This window comes from Diceros bicornis, chromosome 15, assembly GCF_020826845.1.
Source record: "Diceros bicornis minor isolate mBicDic1 chromosome 15, mDicBic1.mat.cur, whole genome shotgun sequence".
Lineage (NCBI taxonomy): Eukaryota > Metazoa > Chordata > Mammalia > Perissodactyla > Rhinocerotidae > Diceros > Diceros bicornis.
The window spans coordinates 40,013,463-40,024,712 of record NC_080754.1 but is presented as its reverse complement, the minus strand read 5'-3'; the positions used below and the strand labels follow the sequence as shown (position 1 = coordinate 40,024,712).

The 11,250-nt window shown below is 43.0% G+C and overlaps 1 pseudogene; it reads left to right on the top strand.

Annotated features, from left to right (window-relative positions):
- Window positions 1–8,234: 8,234 nt before the first annotated feature.
- Window positions 8,235–9,015, top strand: LOC131414605 (large ribosomal subunit protein eL21-like; annotated as a pseudogene).
- The last annotated feature ends 2,235 nt before the right edge of the window (window positions 9,016–11,250 follow it).

The following is an 11,250-nucleotide window of genomic DNA, read 5'->3' as shown; positions in this document are numbered from 1 at the left end:
TGCTTTATGATGCTTGCAAGGACTAGATTCTGTCCCCATACAAGCAGATTGCTTTACTCAAGGAAAATCTCTATTCCTAAGGCCACAGATTGCCCCTTCTGATTCATCAACTGTTTTCTCTAACACAAATTATAGCGATAGAAACAAGTCTAAGTCAGCTACAGAGGAAGAGCCACTGTTCCATCATGTTAACTTATTGCTACTAAAACTGCCATTTATTGAGCATCAGCTATGTTCCAAGAACTATGAGAAGCACTTTATGAACTCTAATGCACTTAATCTTCCCGCTAATCTAGTGTAGTTAAGTACTATGATCTCCATTTTAGAAACATGAAAGCAGACAAAGTCACATAATTTTAGCACACAATATCGGTGTCACCGCCACATCCCCTTAGCTCATTCTAGAGGTCACCCACAGACAGTTCTCATCTACACCAAAAACATCACTACCTGAGAGCGTTCTCTGGCTACAAGGGCATGCTGGCTCACCAAAGGTACTAGAGAATTAATACCCCCAAGAGTGACCTTCAACTGAGGGCCAGGAATTGGTAGATAAATCGGCTAGCTTCTATGTCTCTTGGTGGAACAATACTGAAGTGTGCTCTACACTGTCTGTCAGAGGACTCCCAGAGCACTGAGCCCCAGTTGCCCATAGTAGTAACCTACTCATCCTCTAAGGGCTTCCTGCCCTTCCATCTCACTTCCCTCACCCCATCATTGTGTTTCCCAAATAAACTTCTTGTACCCAATCCTTGTCTTAAAGTGTGGTTTAGGGGGAAGCCAAATTAAGACACATAGCTACTGAGTGGTAGAATCAAGATTTGAATTCAGGTCTGGCTAATTCTAAAACCCATGCTTTCCACTTTCCAATGTTCTTCAGTGACCCCAATGGAATCTCAATCCCAAGGAGATGCTTTCCCAGAATCACTGCAATGCAACTGTGACTTTGATTCTTCATAGTCAGGAGATTCTGTCTCCTTCAACCAACCTAGCCAATGTCTAGTCAGCTCTGGCTCTGTGCTGCACCCCAATGATCAAGGGCCTAACTCACGGTTGACAGTAAGGACTTCACAAAACCAACTAGACCATGCTTACCTTTGTAGGGGGCAGCCACAATTGCAAAGGCACCAAAGCATCACAAGCTGCCCCTGCAGTGTCTCTGGGCCTCTGTCTACTACATTTGCTAGGGCCATACTTCCTTGAACACCACCATTGCCAACAGCCCAGTGCTTCCACTGCTGTCTCCCAGAGAGGGAGTGAACCCTCTTTTTCCTGTTCTGATGTTGGTAGAAAGGCCACAAGGGCTCATCCTGGTATCCTTTCTTTCCTGCTTCTCAGAATCTTTGAGTTGCTGCTGTTCCATGCCCCCATATGGCTGCTATCACTATATGTGGTGTTAACACCCTGTATGGGGCTGCCACCAATTCAGACAGAAGCCATCTATTGCCCTACACAAGCCAGACAAGCCATCTATTCCCCTAAACAGAAGCTTCTTGTTCCTGATTCACAGTCTGTGAATGAGGGGGCAATGAGACAACAGTTCTGCAGGATTTATAAAAATAATTCATAAAAGTGGCTAGAAACAAGATAAAAATACAAAAATTGTTTCCCAGTATGCCAACAGTAGCCAGCTAGAAAATGTAATGAAAAAATAGTCATTCGCAATTGTAATAAAACACAGGTAAATGCCTAGGAGTAACCTTAACAAGAAATGTAAGAGAAAACTAACAAACTTTACTAAGAGATTTAAAAGAAAACTTGAATAAATATACCAAATGAAAACAAAAGAATAAAGACTACTGTGATACACTCTCTCTCTTCCCAAACAATCACCACCATCCTCCCATCAATTATATTTATATAAATAAAAGTATAAGATACATTGTATGCATAAGCATAGAGTTGAGCTGTATGGTGTTTACAAGGATGTGCAGTGCCTCATAATAATTCGCTGAAGTTATATATTTTTTGTGTCATTTTCTATATCTATGCTTTGTTTGACAACAAAAAGGTAAAACAGTCACCATTTATTGAACACCTACCAGATGCAAGGGCTTTGCCGACCATCATCTCTTTTAAGGCTTACAATAATCCTTGGAAGTAGGTGTCATTGTTCCTCAACTTAAGCATGTGGAAACAGGCTAACAGAGGGTTAATGGTTGTTAAGGTCACGCAGGCCCCATCTCATCTTTTGTCTCCTCTCACTCAGCCCCTTGATCCAAAGAAATGGAGTTAAGATTCAAACCCTATATGCTCCCTCCAAAGCCTGGGTTCTTGAATGCTATGATGTATTCTCTCACTATGATTTTTTAGCTACATATTCTGTCTCCAAATGTGCTCAGAGTTTTATGTCTTTGAGATGTGTTTATTCACTTTGCCTGGATTGTCTGTCCCCTTCTCTGCCAGAGGAAGTACTACACATTCAGATTACAAAACCACACATAGATTTAGTACCATTTTTGTAAACTCAAACCAAAAACATATTTATATCCTAGATGAGGGTTTCCTATCCATGGCACTACTAACATTTTGGACTGGATAATTCTTTGTTGAGAGGGGTTGTCCTTTACGTTGTAAGATGTTTAGCAGCATCCCTAGCCACTGTCCACTAGATGCAAGTAGCATCCTCCCTCAATTGTGACAATCAAAAATGTCTCCAGACACTGCCAAATGTCCCCCACGTGGCAAAATCACCCTGGTTGAGAACTACTGTCCTAGAAAAATGCTAAATTATGGTTATGTCTGAGTGGTAAGATTAGTAATACTTCTTGTATCCTTTTTTTTTTTTTTTTTTTTTGTGAGGAGATCAGCCCTGAGCTAACATCCGCCAATCCTCCTCTTTTTTTGCTGAGGAAGACGGCCCTGGGCTAACATCGGTGCCTATCTTCCTCCACTTTATATGGGACGCCGCCACAGCATGGCTTACCAAGCAGTACTTCAGTGCGCGCCCGGGATCCGAACCAGCGAACCCTGGGCCGCCGCAGCGGAGCGCGCGCACTTAACCGCTTGCGCCACCGGGCCAGCCCCCTTCTTGTATCCTTTTTGCCTCATGTATATTTAAACTCTACTTAAATTGTTTCTAGTTTTAGTGGTTTTTTTAGTGTTATTTTTTTCTCATTACAGAAGTAAAGATGTTTTCTGAAGATTTAGAAAATACAAAGCAAAAAAAAGAGTTCAGAATGCCGTTTCCCAGAATTACCTACAGCGTTGGGATTTGTTTTTTTACAAGACTACTAGCCATCTTCAATGACACTATCTCCATGGACCTTTCCCTGATAACCCTAGCTGTATATTCTCTCTCATTTCCCTATATTTTTACTTCTCCTAAGGTGTGATTAAATATTTCTTGAGGATGTGGATCTGAGATTGCTTTCTAGATTACAAAATCTTTGAGAGAAGAAAGGTGCCTCCCTTCCTCCTTTGCAGGGTGACTGACCATCCTTGTTTGCCTGGACTGAGGGGTTGTTTAGGATTTTTGAGGCTAAAACTAAGACAGTCCTGGGAAAGCTCAAACAATTTGGTCACTCTATTTCTATGCCCTCCAGGGTGCCAAACACCTTGTCTATCATAAACATTCAATGTTTGCCCAGTTGATGTTGGAAAAGAGAAATTAGTAATGTTGTCCTTTGATGGAAATGAAGGTGGTCCTGTCTTCCCCTCCTCTCATTCCTACCCCATCCCTTCACACCTATATTTCCATTTCTTAGGTATTTATCTATCATCCTCTGAGCTAGACTCTGTGTGTATTGGGACCCATGAACATGTCATATGTTGACATTTGTGGTTTCTGCCTTCGTAGTGTTGGAAGATAATTCCCCACAAATGTTTTCATTTTTCTGTATGGTCTGGGCTTTCTGGGTGAAGAGCACTGGCTCACTTGGCCAAAGGGAGATTGAGTAAAAAGCATGCCTCAGAAGTTAGAGATAGTGTATTACTCCAGGGAGATTTAAGGACTTATTTCCCCCTGAAGCCATTCGCTTATATTGCTTGGTAGTAAAGGAAAAGTAGAGACTGTCCAATTCTCTCCTCAAAGAGAATTTGTTTACATTCCAGAATACAGGGCCCCCTCTCTATTTATCTCTGGAAGACAGAATGGACTAATGCGCCAGCTGCTATGTAAGCTCTGAGTCTCACAATTTCGAGATTCCTCTCCTGTGGTACAACCCTATTGCACACTCAGGGTCGCAACAGGCTCTCACCACATTGCGCATAGTGCCTAGGATTCAGGGAACTGGTATGAAGGTGATCTGTGAGTAACAGTCTTTCCTCTGTTTCAGAGAACTCACATTTCCTGTCAGAAAAAAATTTTAAATATGTGCGTATATATACATTTAATATACAGTTCATTTTTTTTTTTTTTTGAGGAAGATCGGCCCTGAGCTAACATCTGCCAGTCCTCCTCTTTTTGCTGAGGAAGACTGGCCATGGGCTAACATCCATGCCCTTCCTCCTCCACTCTACATGGGACACCGCCACAGCATGGCTTGCCAGGCCATGCATGGGTGCGCACCCAGGATCCAAACCGGCGAACCCTGGGCCACCACAGTGGAGCTGGCCCACCCAACCGCTTGCGCCACTGGGCCGGCCCCTATACAGTTCATTTTAACCTGATTTCTCTAGGATGAGGGGCAAGAATTGTGGGAGGGTGGAACCAGTGGAGAGAACAAAGTAAGATTTGCTTCAGAGTCTACAACCGGGAGTGGGGTGAGGTGGCAGGCGGGGGGAACGACTGGATTTTGTACTGATGGTGCTCAGGGCAAGCTGCCCCAAGAAGCACCACTCTGGTATGCGGATTATTTCGAGCTGAAGACAATAAGGACTCAGAGAGCTCAGGAAAATATTTGAGTTTCCCCTCCCAAACTGCCTAAAGAATTTAAAACCAAAAAAATCTGTTTTAGGAAGGGGTTATTATCATGACTGCTATAAAAGATAATTTAGGATAGAGGTTACAATAGAAAAGGCACCAACAAGCCCATCTTATCGGGAGTCCTGTCTCTCTGGCCACATTCTTTGGATGGCCCTGCGAGGAGTTGTCAGACAATCGTTTACAAGGGAAGTCTCCATTTGTAAAGGTATCTCCCTCTCTGTATTGAGAAAAAGGGGGGGGTGAGCTCATTTCTAGTAACTTATCAATGTGGAAGATGAGGCCTTGGAGCTGTATAATAAACCTTACTCTTGTTTACTGTGCTTTAGTGGTAATCTCCTGTAACTGACTCCCCCACCCCCAAAATCCTCCTTTGTCATTGGCTGAAAATGATATTTAAGACGAAAATTTCTGCTATTGTGTTGAGAAACGCAGTGTCCCTGCTTTCTCCCATGTATACATGTTATTAAACTTGGTATTATTTTCTCCTGCTAACCTGTCTTGTTGATTATTTGGCCAGCCAGAAGAACCTTAAGGGAAAGGGCAGAGGGAGATTCTCCCTCTTCCCCCGACAGTACTTTCCTCTCTGCTTGCAAAATGCCTACTCATACTTAGTGGTAATTGTCCCTCCTGCCTCCACAAAGCTTCCCCAACACAGTTACCTTTATTGCAGGCCTTGCATATGTACACGCTGCACTGCTCATGCTTCTGTGTATGCACTAAAGCATTGTTTTATCATTACCTGGCTACCCGTCTGTCTCCTCCAGCAAGCTGTGAGCTCACTGAGGGCAGGTACTGTGTCAAGTTGTCTTATATCCTAGAGCCTGGCACAAGCCCAATTATATACGATTCAGTCAAGAAATATGGGATGGGTAGATGGACTTCATGGTTGGATGAATGAATAATCAAAAACTGCGAGAAGGTTAGGAAACCCATTGCTCACAACAGGAGGAAGAGCTCTGTCTTGGTAACCAGTGACTCTCGTCTGAGGAGTTCCTGTGTGGCTGAGGTAATGTGTGAGTTGACTCAGGGGGACAAGAAGAATTTATAAGGAGAGAAAAGGGTGGGGGTAAAGGCTTTCCAAGCAAAAGGAACAGTGTATACACTTAGAGGTGTAAAAGAACAAGGAATATTTGGAGAACCACAAACTATTACCACTGGAGGACAAGATGTGTAAGCAAGAAGGGGTTGGCAAAGGAGGTGCAATAGTAAGAGACCATGCCAGTGAGGGGATTTGGACCCCTGCTCTAGGGCAGTGATACTGAAACTGGAGCTTGCATCAGCATTACCTGGGCCCCACCCCCAGACTTTCTGATTTAGTGGGTCTAGGATGAGGTCTGAGAATTTGCATTTCTAACAAGTTCCCAGGTGATGCTGTTGCTGCTGGTCCCAGGACCATTCTTTGAGAACCACTGTTATGTCTGAATTTGTCAGAGGCTCTGCAGATGTTTAACAAAGGGGAAGAGGAGGACTCTGATAAGAGATTCAAAAGGCCATCAGGTAGAAGAAGATAGAGGATGCCTCCAGTGAACCAAATAAGAGCCAACAGGAAGGAGTTACAGGCAAATCACTTGCAGCCCAATATGAAGCCTTCTCAAATTCTTAGAGCCATCCCAAGCTGGCCTACAACAACCTGAAATGACAGATCATGAAACAAACCCAGATGATTAAGTGACTTGACCAAAGTTACACAGCTGGTTAGTAGCTGAAATGGGACTGCAGCTCAGGACTTGCAGCCCCTGATCCAGTGTCTTATTCATCCACCTAGGCTGAAGTAGTATGATGAGAACTTGGTACGTATCTTACTTATAAGTGGGAGGTAATTGGAATATCCACCCACGCCTCAAACAAGAGTAGCTTTGCCTTCCATCCTGTGCCCTCCTTCTGATTCCGGTTGTTATCTGAGATCCCAGAGGACAGAGAACCTACAGCTTCTACCTCAGGTCAGGGTTCACTTGTGTTTCCACAGCTCGTGGGTGGAGTGCTAGCCTCTCCAACTTCCATCCTGCTGACATGGCTGGCCTGGTCTCTTCTCCCTTCCTGATTCAAGTCTCCCAATTCTCCAAGGCTCCTGCTCATCATATGAGCAGCACTGGGCCCCTCAGGCCAACTCCTCTTGTCAACCACATCCCAGCATACATAATAACAAAAGATAAATGCTTTCATAAAGAACAATGAGCTAGGGGCCTGCCTGACTCAGAAACAGGAAGTTGGAAAGTTGCATGAAAAGGAACACGAGGCTGATTTAAGTGGGGAGCCCAGAAACCGAAATCTGAGCACAGGGCCAAGTCCAGAGCCAACTGTTTCATAACTTAATCTGGAGGGGATTATGTTTTAAAGATCTGTGTCAAGGCTTTATTCTCTCTTACAAATTCCCCATCCAGTACACACTTTCCATAGTATAACTCTTCATTTTTAGTCAACATAACGAAAGGCTTATAGTTTTTCAAAACTTCCTGTTCGGGGTCACCTAGCCTGGTCCCTGAGCATCACCCTGGAATGTCCTTTACAGACTTGAATTTAAGGAAGGCCAAGATTAAGGAAGGCCAAGACTAAGGAAGGCCAAGACCCCCATCAGGTAGTTCTGAGCAACCTCTCTCTAAAACAACGTCCACAAAATAGGGAGTCAAAATTTGGAAGAGCCTTCTTGAAGGTGGCTGTGAGTCCAACCAAACCCGATACAAGCACTTGCATGGTCCCAGGGGCCAGTGGAGGCAACCAATGGCGAATTTTAAGACTGACCCTCAACAAATGGTGAAATAGGAGAAGTTTGTTGTCCTCAATACTCCACCCCACATCCCATATATCTCTTTATATTTCTTTTTTTAAAATAACTTTTGTCATGTGTTTTTCTGATTATAAAACAATAATAAATTATCTTGTTGATAACTTGGGAATTTCATGAAAGAATCAAAGTTAACATTTGGTGTGCTGGAATAAACTCATACTGACTTGAGAGATTCAATTGTGTACAATTCTTCCCAACTTCAAGTCAGTGATATCATGTTGAAATTGGCCATGATAGGAGTATTTACACCACAAAACTGGTAAAAGTTACAAATCAGGGTTTTGTTTTGTTTTTTCTAGAAAACTGGTTACCACATACAACTGATATACTTTCTGCTCCTTTAGACTATTGAGGTCCTGAGGCCACCTTGAATCTGGACCACTTTCCAGATACAGTTAAGGATGTGCTATTGGATTTCAGAGAAATTTTGCCTAAATTCTCCTTTTCTCAAGGTAGCTTGATTGAGACTCTGTTCCTTACATCCAAACGTGCTTCGATGAAACAGAGACAGAGCAGCATTAGGACACTCCTCTGTCTGACCCACACATGAAAGACCACACCACCCTTCCTCCATGGACCTCAATGTTGGCCCCACCTCCAAGCACTCGCTACGGAAGTCCCAGCTGCAGCCCACCTTGGCACCTCCAAGCTTCTACACCTGCCCTAAAGGCAAATCTAGTTTTCTCATAAAGGGAATTTACCAACAGACACAATTTTTGAACCATTTAGCCCCATGTAGCTTTTCACTCATTGTCCCATTATGGCTTCATGTCCCAGTTTGCCTCTGGGCCAAGCTTGCTCAAAATATTGAGGGATTCTTTTTTTTTTTTTACTGGAACCACCATCTTCCAGTAGTTCACCAAAACAACCAACACAAAGGGAAAGAGGAGAGGCACCTGCTATATGTTCTCTAGACCTTTTAGAAAACGTGGAGTTGTTCTTTTGGCCACGTATATGTGAATCTATGAGAAAGGTAATGTTGTGGACATCAAGAGAATGGGCACTGTTCCAGAAGGAATGCCCCACAGATGTTCCCATAACAAAACTGGAAGTCTACAGTGTTATCCAGCATGCTGTTGGCACTGGTGCAAACAAACAAGTAAAGGGCAAGATTCTTGCCAAGAGAATTGTGTACATATTGAGTATATTAAGCACTCTAAGAGCGGCAATGGCTTCCTGAAACGTGTGAATGAAAATGACCAGAAAAAGAAGGAAGCCAAAGAGAAAGTTACTTGGCTTCAACTGAAGTTTCAGCCTGCTCCACCCAGAGAAGCACACTTGTGAGAACCAATGGAAAGGAGCCTGAGCTGCTGGAACCCATTCCCTATGACTTCATGGCATGATAGCTGTAAAAAAAATAAAAGACCTCTGGATTATGGGGAAAAAAAAAGATATGAAGGGCTCTGGTGGCAGCCCCCAGCTTTGGAGTTCATGGAAGAACATTAGCCCTGGAAGAAGTTGGAGGTGCAAGGCAAGACTCCAGTCATGGAGCAACAGGAACACCATTTACCACATTACCATATTACCGCAGCAATACCACCTCTCGTGGTACCCAGAGGACCAAGGACTAGAGATGGGCGAGCATAAGGTTAAAGCAAGATCAAGTTGATTATGGTTTATTGAAAGGATTTTAAAAACAGATCAATGTCTCAGTTGCTTTATCTGCAAATTGGAGGTAGTAATAGTATCCACCTCAATGTGTTGTGAAGAGGGGGAAATGAGTGAATACACGTGAAGCCTTTAGAACAATGCCTGGCATATATTAAGCCCTATGTGAGCATTAGCTATGATTATTCAAACCTTTCTGTAGAAAAGAAAGTATGTGCATTTCAGTCTAAATCTGGCTTCTGGCTTCAGATCAAAAACTCCTTCAGTACAATGACCTTTGTTAGTATCTACCAACTGTCTATTGTCCCCATGTTATCTTGGATCTTTTCCGTTATAGTCTGTATAGAGGGGCCCACAGACCGCCATCTCCCCAGGGAAAGAAACATTCCCGTCACTCCACCCTGTGCATCAGAAATGTTATTCTACCCAGAGTCACAACAATTCTACCCAGAAGTAAGCCATATTAGACAGGCAATTTGAAAATATATTAATATGTTATAGATATAGTATTACTATAAAGAGCATTATTTGTTGAGAAGTTACTGGGCTAAGTGCTCTGTGTACTTTATCTCATCCTATTTCCTTTTATCCTGATAACTTGATAAAATGGTTTACTTTCCTCTTTTTACGACTGAGGAAACCAAAGCTCAAAACTAAAGTTAGGTGATTTGTCCCAGGTCACACAGTCTGTACTGGGTAAGTCGTTATTGCATCTGATTTGCCCATGTCATCTTCTAATGGAAAGTTCCGAACCCACATCCCTTGTGGCCAAGAAGTCATTTTTGGTACCACATGAACCTGCTGCTCCCACTTGTTAATTAGACTAGAGTGGGCGCCTCCGTCCAAAGACAGCCAAGTATATATACAGATTATTTCAAGGACACATACAGCTGGCTCAAAAAGATCAAATGGGACAATTAGATTCTCTCTCTCTCTCTCTCTAATTTGAAATAAGAAATACAGAGTTTGCCATTTGAGAGCAGATATAGGAGACAAAAGGATACATCAAGAGATGCCATGAGATAGAGTCAGAACCAGTGCAAGCTAAAGCCATTTGCAAGCCAAACTTTTGAAAAGAAAAAACTATAAGTAAGCAGAGGGATCGGGAAGGTAAAAAAGAGGAGATTGAAGCCAACATGTAGAGAGTAGCTGAGACATGTCATTTTGAGACTGGATGGAAAGCCATGGGCTCCTCTTGCTTAAGCCTTGAGGCCACTCTGAATCTGGACCCATCCTCCAGCATCAGTTAGGGCTCTGCTCTTGGATTCAGAGAAATTTCTGCTTATGTCCCACTATTCTTGAAGTAGCTTGATTGAGACTTTGTTCCTTACATCAAAATGGGCCTCACTGGGGCAGAAGCAAAGCAGTATTGTGAAACTCATCTGTCTGACTCCCACATACTGACTACTGTACTAACCTTCATCCACAGACCAGAGATGTTACCAGGTGCAGAGATGGGCCCTGAAAAAGGATCAGATACCATAGCTGCAGCCAGTGCTAATTTAGGTCTGCTATTCACATCCAATTCTAAAGTGGACTTTCCAAATGAAGAGTCAAGGAGTAAATTGGAAACAACAAAAATTCCGAAGAGTGAGTTTTGTCAAAAAGAATAGCCTCTAAGTATTCGCTTATTGCCCAATGGGGGAAAAAAGCTATAAAATGGTAGGTATGATATGCTCCCATTTTTGCAAATATGAGTTTATATAAAAGACAAGAAGGAAAGGCAGTCACTCATTCATCAAATGCTTAATGAGTGTGTTCTAGGTGCTCAGGATATAATGGTGATCAAAAAGTGACTCAGTTCCTACCCTCAAGGAGCCTACAGTCTAGTGAGGGAGACCAATATCAAGAAACAAACGCACATTGCAATCATTCTAAGTGCTATGAGGGAGAGGCACTTGGTGGAGAACTTTTATCAGGGACAATTTAATCTGGTCAGGGAGGTCAGTGAAGGATTCTCTGATAACTGAACAGTGATGATTGAGTATGC